General features: G+C 36.0%; 1 pseudogene; it reads left to right on the forward strand.

Annotated features, from left to right (window-relative positions):
* Nucleotides 1–420: 420 nt before the first annotated feature.
* Nucleotides 421–6,440, forward strand: LOC120171227 (annotated as a pseudogene).
* The last annotated feature ends 4,162 nt before the right edge of the window (nucleotides 6,441–10,602 follow it).

Consider the following 10,602-nt stretch of genomic DNA (forward strand, 5'->3'; position numbering starts at 1 on the left):
TGTTATTAATGTGATACATAAAATATAATATTTTTTTATTAAAATAAATTGATTATAAGATGATATTAATTTTAAAATTTTAAAATTATTTAATATTTTTAGACAACAATCGACATTTATAAAAAAATCATGTATCAATTTTATCTTAACTTAAATATAATTTTTTGTCATCTATGTAATAATTGTATAGTTTGCTGCAGTAGTTAAATGTTCATACCCACTTACATATAATTTTTAAAATACAATTTATTTGATTTCTTTTTCGAGAAATTAGTTTGTATAAGCATAAGCTCCTTACGGACTCTTTGGTTGGCAGCGACCTCCACTTTCTTCTCGCTTTACTATTGTTTCACATCCGTTTTCATTAAGTTAATTAAAATAATCGATATTATTTTATATATATATCAGTAGTTTTCTGGAAATCGAGCTATCGATTGCGAAATGGAGAAAAAAACTCACGATGGTGTTGTCGTTAACGGCGGAAACGACGGCGTGGTGGGGTTAAACGCCAAGATGAACAAGCTCATTATCGATACCGATCCCGGGATTGGTCTGTTTCTCTACTCTTACCCTTTTTATTATTTTATCCTTCTCGTTTTAGCTGGTTGAAAATGAATTTAGAATGTTTAGTTGTAAAGACTAGAAAAAATGATATTGAATTTGGAAATAGCCCTTTTAAAAAAATTATCCTTGTCTTTGCAATTTATTTTGAGAAAAGCTTTAAAAGTGGGCATTGTATCTGTCTCCTCAAAGTAAACAAACTAAGGACCGAAGCATAGATTCTTGAGCAAACGGGTAAAAGAAAGAAGAGAAAGAAAAGGTCGAAGCTGTTTTATGGGTTCTTTGTGAACTGCTGAGTGATGAAAAATCTAGCCTTAGTTATTGTGGTTCTTGAGTATTCAACTTGGTGAGTTGTTGTAAGATCGGAATGGGGAAATTTGGGTTTTGAATTTTTGATAGAGTTTTGAAACTAGCATTCTTATTAGTTTATTCAAGTACCTTAGTGGTAAAAGCGAGTGTTGTTCTCTTTAGAGGCCCGGATTCGAGTAGTTACGTATGTAGGTCTGCAGGTGTGTGTGCTTATCACCCAAAACTATTAAAAAAGTGAAGTGAGATTGAAATGATTATGAGGCTCCTCTGTGGGACATGAATGTGTTCTTACTTGATTAACAGATGACAGCATGGCAATCTTAATGGCATTCCAGCAACCAGAGGTGGAGATCATGGGTTTGACGACTGTATTCGGTAATGTTTCGACAGAAAATGCCACCCGTAATGCCTTACTTCTTATACGCGCTGCTTGTTTTTCTATTCGAAATTCTTATTTTCGGTTTTATTTTGGAATATGTCCATGATCTTTTCCTCTTTTTTAGGTGCAAAAGGATAGTGTGAGATCGCAGGGTGTCCAGGTGTTTCTGTAGCTGAAGGCAGCCCTGGACCTCTTAAGGTAACTATTTAGGTGTTCCACTAGCAAATTGTGCACCCACTGCAAGAATTAGATTATAATTGCATGGAAAAGACTTCATTTTGCATTCTAGAAAGCAAAACCTTACCTGTTTTGGTTACAATAAGTTTGCATTTATTTCGGGGAGACAATTATTAGATTGTGCCTTTCTTGCAAATGAAGGCATAGATTATTGGAGGAAGCAAGGGCTGAAAGGGGTCGTTTTCAAAGAGGATTTCAGAGAGCTTATGATTCGGTTGAATGACCAATTATCCTTAGATTAATGAGAGTCATGGGCTTTGGCGAGAGATGAGTTTCTTCGATAGAATATTGTCTCTCCATGGCGTCAATCTCGGTGTTAGTGAATGGCTCTCCAACTGAGGAATTTTCGATGGGTAAAGGGTTGAGACAAGGATGTAGTTTGTCCCCTCTTCTGTTTAATATAGTAGGGGAACTTCTTAATCTTATGTTGATGAAAGTTGCTGATTTGGGACTCTTTCAAGGTTTTGCTATTGGAAGATCTGATTCCTTTAATCTAGCCCTCTTATAGTTTGCTGACGATCTGATTCTGTTTTGCCGTGATTCTCCTACTCATATTCTTAATATTAAGAGAGTGTTGAGGATTTTTAGCCTAATGACTAGGCTTCATTTGAACTTATCTAAGAGCAATTTGTATGGCATTAAAGTGGAAGACGGCTTATTAAATGAATGGGCATCGAAGACTGGTTGTGACGTGGGTTCTTTTCCTATAGTGTATTTAGGATTACCCTTAGGTGCAAAGAGAAATTCAGAGGTTCTATGGGAGCCGGTCATCCAAAGTTTTAACAAGAAATTGTCCGGTTGGAAAGCTTCCACACTATCTATGGCGGGTAGATTGGTGTTGTTAAAGTCAGTACTGTCCTCAATGCCGATTTTCTTTCTCTCTATTTTCAGAATTCCGAGCAAAGTCTATAGGAAGTTAAATTCTTTGATGGCCAATTTTCTTTGGGGGAAGGATCATCAAAAAGTCTTAATCACTGGGTGAATTGGGAAAGGGTATGTCAACCCTTCGATGAGGGAGGTTTGGGAGTCTTGGATCTGAATTTTGCAAACAAAGTGCTGCTAGGTAAATGGGTATGGAAGTTCGCAAATGAAAAAGACACCCTTTGGAAAAATTTGATTTGCAGTAAACATAATGTTAGTAATCTGTCCTTAGCTATCAATAAGGTAGTCTCTCCTTTGGACTCAGATTTGGAAATGTATTACAAAGAACTATTTGAAAGATGATGCAATTGGACAGGGATCGAGATCTCACTTTAAGATTCAAGTAGGTAATGGCAAGTCTATTTTATTCTGGCACAACGTTTGGATAAACAAGGATTCTTTAAAGAATCAATTTCCAAGGATTTATGCTCTTTCAAATAAAAAGTGGGGAAAAGTTTCAGAGTTTGGCTGTCTTGTGAGCAATAGATGGGTTTGGAATATTCATACGAGAAGGAATTTATGTGATTGGGAATTGGTTTACTGGATTCAATTAATGTCATTGCTTGAGAATATTGTTATGTCTGATTCGGTGGATGATTTTCTGTCTTGGTCGGGGAAAGTTGATGGGTTGTTCTCGGCAAAAGCATGTAAGTTGACTCTTTTTACCAAATCTGGGGGTATGTTCAACTGGAAAAAGTGCGCTTGGTCAGGTTTGGCTCATCCCAGAGTCGAAACTTTTCTGTGGTAGGTTTCACATCAAAGATTGGCGGTTAGAACGGAGTTGAAAAGAAGAGGTGTTACATTGGAAGATGTCCTTTGTTCGTTTTGTTCAAAGCAGGAAGAAACAATTCAACATCTTTTCATTTCATGCTCGGTTACAGGGGATTTATGGAACAATTTTTTAAGGTTATGGGAAATCTCTTCATTCTTGCCTAAAGATCCACTTTCTTTGCTGAGTTCATGGTATGATATTTTGCCAAAATCTCCAATATGAAGTTTCATACCAGGAGTTGTTCTGTGGTCAATATGGAAGGCTAGAAACTCGGTGGTTTTTGATAATTGGAAACTGGACAGATCTACTCTTTTCTTCATTTCCAGATTTAGATTGGCTAAATGGTTTCTTGCTAAGCATCCGAATGTCATTATTCAGGTCGACTCACTTGTTGGGGATCCCACACTTGCAGACAAGCATCAGACTCCTATCTTCAACAGAATGAAGGTTCAGGGTTGGCTTCCTCCTCCATTACATTTTTTAAAAGTTAACGCTGATGGGACAGTCAGTGGTGACGGGCTGTTGGGGGGAATTGGGGGCATTTTAAGAGATTCGAACAATAAAATTCTAGGGTCTTTTTCGAATGGTGTTGGTCCAGGTCCTCCTCCACTGGCTGAGCTGAAAGCCATTGAGAAAGGCATTGATTTCTTTCTCTCGGCTGATTGGGCTTCGAAGGGAAGGTTGATTATAGAGAGTGATTGTAAATCAACAGTGGATTGGATTTTGTTGCTGACTTCAGCTCCTCCTTTTTTTAGTTCGATGGTTGAGAAAATTGTATACCTAGTCTCGGATAGAGAGATTATTGTTAGACACATCCCGAGGAGGTGCAATTGTGAGGTTGATACTCTGGCTAAACAAGGGATTGGATGATTAATTATGTTGTTTTTAGAGGTTTTTCAGTAGGGTTTTTGTGGCTTACTGTTGTTTGGGGCTGAGATAGTACTGATGTTTAAGGGTGGTTAGGTCGTTTTTGTGTTTTTCATTTCCTGTTAAGTGTGTTTTCTGGTTCTGTTACGTGTGTCTTCTGGTTGTATCTTATGTACTTTTCCTATGATTAATAAAATCCTAAGGCACTCTTTTCCTCTTTCCCCTGATTAAGGAACTTTCCTAAAAGCTCCATTAATCAAGGAGTTTTTTAATGAGGCCTGAAAATCTTATAAAAAAAAAATAAACATGGGACTCTATGGAAATTATGCCGTACTTCACTTACGGAAGTTTGTTTTAGATATATACGTAAATGGCTCATTAAAAAATATACATATGCATATACCGTGCCTTCATTTCATGTAGTCAAGTCCTTTGTTCCTTAGACAAATGGGGTTTTTGTTCTTTGAGTACCCTTGGAACCTTGACGACATGATGACCTTTGTATACAACTCTGATTGATTTTATATTCCCTTTTTGGGCATTGTGGCATCCTGTATTTACCGGAGCCTAACCTTAGTTTATCTTGAAAAAGGGTGGGAGGCCACGTGTTGCTGACTTTGCTCACGGCTCTGACGGAATGGGGAATATATTTCTGCCTCCTCCAAATAAAAAGAAATCTGATAAGAGTGCCTCTGAATTTTTAGTTGAAAAGGTATCTGAGTACCCTGGTGAAGTATCTGTGCTCGCGCGTGGACCATTGACAAATGTGGCATTGGTAAGCCTTTGCATCATTTCTTACGAGTAGACTCTTGTCGACAACTATGTGCTTAAACACGGTTATATGTCCAGGCGATCAAAAGAGACTCTTCCTTTGCTAGCAAGGTGAAAAAATATTGTTGTACTTGGTGGCTCATTCTTTGCATTGGGAAATGTGAATCCTGCAGCTGAAGCGAATGCAAGTATCGATGCTCCTTAATTTATGTTTCTTGCGATACGGTACATAAAACTATTCTTATTTATTGAGAAAAAAATCCATTAAGGTACTGGAAGCTTCAAAAGTTGAGCTCTTTTTTCATTAGAAGTGTTCCTAGTGGAAATTTCTTGACTGGTCACCTCTTCGGGTTATTAATTGTTACAGCTAGTAAACATGTCTTAAATGTTTTATTTCTAGGAAGAATTTCCTTTCGGTCAAAAACTTGTTTAGTTCTTTTGCTTTTGGCGTTTCCCTTGCATCACGACCATGTTAGCCCATTGTTCGTTAGAAGAGTAAGTTGCAATTGATTGGACAGCAGAGAATTAGTTTGCAGTCGAACAAAGTTAAATAGTTGACCGTACATCAAGACACCATTCATAATTCATAATTCATAATTCTCACCACAGATTTATGGAGATCCTGAAGCGGCTGATGTTGTGTTTACTTCGGGAGCAAATATTGTTGTCGTCGGGATAAATATTACGACCCAAGTCCAAATGACAGGTAGGAAGGTAGTTTATCGTTTCTCTTCACAGACAAGCTTCTTTTTGCATGTTTAGAAGGTAATTTCTCGACAAGTATCTTTTTCTGTTAGATGATGACCTCCTTAAATTGAAGCAATCAAATGGAAAGTATGCTCAGCTCCTAAGTGACATGTGCAAATTCTACAGAGATTGGCATGTGAAGTCCGACGGTGTATACGGTAATCTTTTGAAATTTTAAATTTCATTGAACCACATCTGTTTCTCTTTCGAAATTTGTTCTAACCCTTACCTTTATCGGAAAAAACACTGAAAGTTTTGGTACCAGGGATATTCCTCCACGATCCTGTCAGTTTTGTGGCTCTAGTTCGGCCAGATCTCTTCACATACAAGAAGGGGGTTGTGAGGGTTGAGACTCAGGGCATATGCGTGGGGCATACGTTGTTGGATCAAGGATTGAAAAAGAATTTCACAAAAAGCAAGCTTATTATTTATTCGAATAGATCTGCTGTTATTGTAGCTAATGTTAATGCCATAAACTGGTGCAGATGGAATGGAGGCAACCCATGGACAGGCTATTCCCTGGTTTCCGCTGCGTGGACGGTCAATGTGGATGAAGTCCTTAGCTATGTTAAAACAATGTTGATGAAACCATAAAAGGTGGAAATACAACTTGAGATTTTAAAAGATTTCCTGAAGATTGGCAATTGCCTTTGATTTCTGATAAAAGGGTCATTTGTGATTTACTCTTCTTAGTTCTTACCGAGATTTGGGTTTAATAGGCTCGTAATCATTGTGATGTTGGTGCATCTTCATCATTTTTTCAGTCAAAAACAAGCACCTTGATGATCCTCAACTAGTGAGAAAATATTTAAAATGACGGTTTGATCCAAAATATTTGATGTTAATGACAGTTTCTTCTGCTAGTTCTTGATGCATTGCAGCACAATCAATCATTTCCAAGATTAGAAGGCCAAACTGAATCAGATTACCCTCTTCTTAAACAAGTATCGAACGCAGTAACGTTTTTTTTTTGGGTTAAAAATGGCTAATAAAAAATGATGATTCAATGGGGGTTTCAATTTCAAGTGAATTTCTGTAATCTTTCTACAATGTGATTAAATATATATTAATTTATAAAATTATGTGTTATTCAAAAACATTCATATCAGTTTGAAGATATACGACAACTGTTGGATCTAGCCTATAGGATATATAAAAGCCTATAAGATATATAAAATATACGCTTAATGAAAAATATGAGTGTTTAAATTATATTTTTATTCATTTTAGGTGTTTAAAGTATTTTTTTGTTTAAACAATCAATTATTAAAATTCTATTATTTGACATGTGTTGTATTTATAAATTTCTATAAATTTTATTCAAAATATATATTTTAAAATAAACCATATCTTTCTCTAAAATCATAAAATAAAATTTAAAATTCTGTTGTTGTCGCCACCAAACAATCACCCACCCATGGCTGCGGCCCCCATGGGTGCTGTAATGAGCCTTTCCTGCTTATTTGAACTGCTGGATTTGCACCTGAATAGTTCGGCAGCCTGTTGTAAAGACTGGGTGGAAAGAGTGTTGGAGACCTTTAGCTCGTTTACTTGTGATTTAGTGGAACATGTGGAATGGAAGGAATAAGTTTATTCACGAGGAGGTGCTGTAGCAAGCTAGGTTGGTTCATGACAACTCCTCGTATTTCATATGTTAATTGGGGTTGTGAAATGGAGAAGACCACAAGCTGAGTTTATCAAAGTAAATGTGGAGGGGGCATTTCATTTGCGAGGGAAACAAAGGAAGCAGAAGCAGTTGCCACAGATTACAATGGAATGGTGGTAGGCGCCTAAGATCACTGGCCTTCAATCGGCTCAACCATGAAAGGGGAACACATAATACTCGGTAAAGTCTTCCAAATAAATGCGTTTTTCAAGAGGATGTTTGGGACAAATGATGAATAACTTACTCAACGCTTGAGTTTTCTGTCGACCATCGACGGAGATAAAAACCGTGGACTGCACTTTCTTAGCTTGACTGCTAGTGTAACCTAGAGCAAGGCCAAGCAAAGTGAAGTTCAAGGGCAGTCTCACTGTTTTATTGGAAGTTCCGGTGTTGCCAACGCTGAGATGATAGGATGAAACACCAGCCCAAGAGTCTTGGCCCCAGGATGAGACGACGCCACCTTTGCAGCAATTACCACTCTGCTGGTTGTAGGGAACACCACTATATCAAAATAGGTTTTTAGTCTCATTTTTTTAAGTTTTATAGCGCTAATTCCGCGTTAGTCAGAACGTCACAAAAAGCGACGTTAAATCAAAAACCGCAATAATTATTAATGTCGTTTACTCAAACAAATGCCGCTATATACCGAGCTTGATGTAGGGTACCGGGGAGCAAGTCCACGACGGGGCTTTTTTTTTTTTTACAACAGTGTCATCCCTTTTCATGGTTTTGGTTAATGCACTGTATTTGGAGCCTAAAGCTACTAAAGTAACTTGTTTAATTTCTTATCTTCCTGATTGCATATTCATTTTTTTTTTACTTTTTAACATATTGGTTATCCATTGCAGTTGATGTTTGAGAGGATGAAAATGGAGAAGGAAGGAGGGAGAGGAAGACCTGGCTTTGTTGCAGAGGAGAGCAAGGCCACTGAGACACCAATGTGGCTTTTGGTTGGATGAAATCTCTCGGAATTGGTGGGAATTAGAATCCAATTCTATCACTTTCCTATGTTTGATTCAAGTTTTTCAAGGGAATTGGAATTTCTGATAGAATTCAATTCCATTAAACGAGGGAAAGTGAATTCTATCCAAAAATTGATCCAATTCAATTCCCTTGATGGAGGGAATTGAAATTTGATCATATTACCCTCATCAATCCTGTGGTAACTTATTCATATATTGAATAATTTTTTTTTTATAATTTCGGGTCGATTTCGGGTTTAGGGTGAAAAAAATCGGACCGACCCGAAAATATATATAATTCGGGTCGGGTTGGATTAAGTAACTGTTTTTATTAAATAAAAATAATTTTTTATTATTTCGGGTCGGGTCGGGTCGGATTTCTAATTCATATATTCGGATCGGGTCGGATGAAACTTTATTTTGTTCGGGTCGGGTCATGTTTTTTAAGTGTGATATTCGGGTCGAGTCGGTCGGGTTTTTTTAAGTGTGATATTCGGGTCGGATCGGGTCGGGTTTAGGGTGAAAAAAACCGGACCGATCCGAAAATATATATAATTCGGGTCGGGTCGGATTAAGTCACTGTTTTTATTAAATAAAAATAATTTTTTATTATTTCGGGTCGGGTCGGGTCGGATTTCTAATTCATATATTCGGGTCGGGTAGGGTCGGATTTCTAATTCATATATTCGGGTCGGGTCAAATGAAACTTTATTTTGTTCGGGTCGGGTTGAGTTTTTTAAGTGTGATATTCGGGTCAAGTCGGGTCGGGTTTTTTTTAAGTGTGATATTCGGGTCAGGTCGGGTCGGGGTCGGGTTTAGGGTGAAAAAACCAGACCGACCCGAAAAATATATAAATTTTACCTTATATTTAGGAATAATTACAATAATACCCCTCTATATATAATTTTTTTCAATTAAGTTAATGTTTTTATTGAATAAAAATAATTTTTTTTATTATTTTGAGTCGTGTCGAGTTGAATTTCTAATTCATATATTGAATAAAAATAGTTTTTGGTAACTAATTAACATACTCCGATTGGAATGTATCGAAATATTGCTCTATCTTTTGGTAACTTATTAACATATTTTGTTTGCGATGATTTTAACTTATAATGTTTATTAGCATGATTTTTATAATTTAATATTTTTTAATTTTTTATAATATATTACTACATGTAAGTTGTAAAATAAACTAAAATAAAGTAAAAAAACAAGAAGGGCAATTCTGTCATTTTACATTACTGAAATCAAATTCATCTGACATGTCTGCGAACTAAACAAAATATGAAATTGGATTCTCCAATTCCATTTCATGCCAACCAAACAGAATATGGAATTCGATTCTAATTCTTACAGATTCCAATTCCTTCACAGACTCCAATTCCCTCATAAACGTTCCAGCGAACCAAACGCCACCCAAGTGTTATAGATTCAGCAGCTAAAATAACAGTGACGACAGCTATGGGTGAGGGATTATTCAACAACAATGGCGGCAACAACAACATGAACTAAGACAAAATTTTATGTTGATAAGATAAACTTCTAAACTTGAACTTGTAAAGGGACGCAAACTTACAATATCAAGTTAAACTTATGAAGGAATATAAATTTACAAAACTTCAGGTTGAAAATAAATTGTAAATAAAAAATATGGACCGATCTAAAATATATGATAGTTTAAAATTTTTAAGAAAAATGACTGTTGGATCCTTTATTGTGATCTATCCCTAATTAAATAAATATTATAGCAGTGACATTGACATTGGCCCGTCAAAAATTGATGAGGATAGACCTTATATCTTGGAGGAACATGACAAGAGATATAATAACTATTGAAGGAAAACAAAATTGCAAAAATAATATAAAAAATTGTACTTCGTTTATTATTTATTTTTCAATATATAGAAGGATTTCATTTCCAGTTTTTTGAATTTAAAATAAAATATAAGATGCTACTAATACTGACAAATACAACGATAAACGAGTTACAATTATAGTGTTTGCAACCCCATCGATAAATGAGGGCACAGTTGGTGTTTGTTCTACATTTAGCATCTATGATCGATACAACCTTAGCAGTAACCTTCAGGGGTTGACACCTATAATTGTTGGCTCCGTCACAAATTACAGTCTGTATCACTATCACATTTTCTTTTTATTTGTGCTACTGAGTTCGATATACTTACAAATTAGATTAAAACAAGTTTTCATCGTTTAAAGAATTTGTTAAAAGATTAAATAAAGAAATCTGATATATATATATATATATATGTGTATATATATATGTGTGTGTGTGTGTGTGTATACCGACAAGAAGCTAAAACACCCATCTTCAATTTTCAGTGTTGAAGCTGATTAGAAGAAAAGAAAAAAAATGAGATTTAAATTCTATGTATTTTGTGTTGTGGTC

Source organism: Hibiscus syriacus, unplaced genomic scaffold (genome assembly GCF_006381635.1).
Source record: "Hibiscus syriacus cultivar Baekdansim isolate YM2019G1 unplaced genomic scaffold, ASM638163v2 tig00111817_pilon, whole genome shotgun sequence".
Classification (NCBI taxonomy): domain Eukaryota; kingdom Viridiplantae; phylum Streptophyta; class Magnoliopsida; order Malvales; family Malvaceae; genus Hibiscus; species Hibiscus syriacus.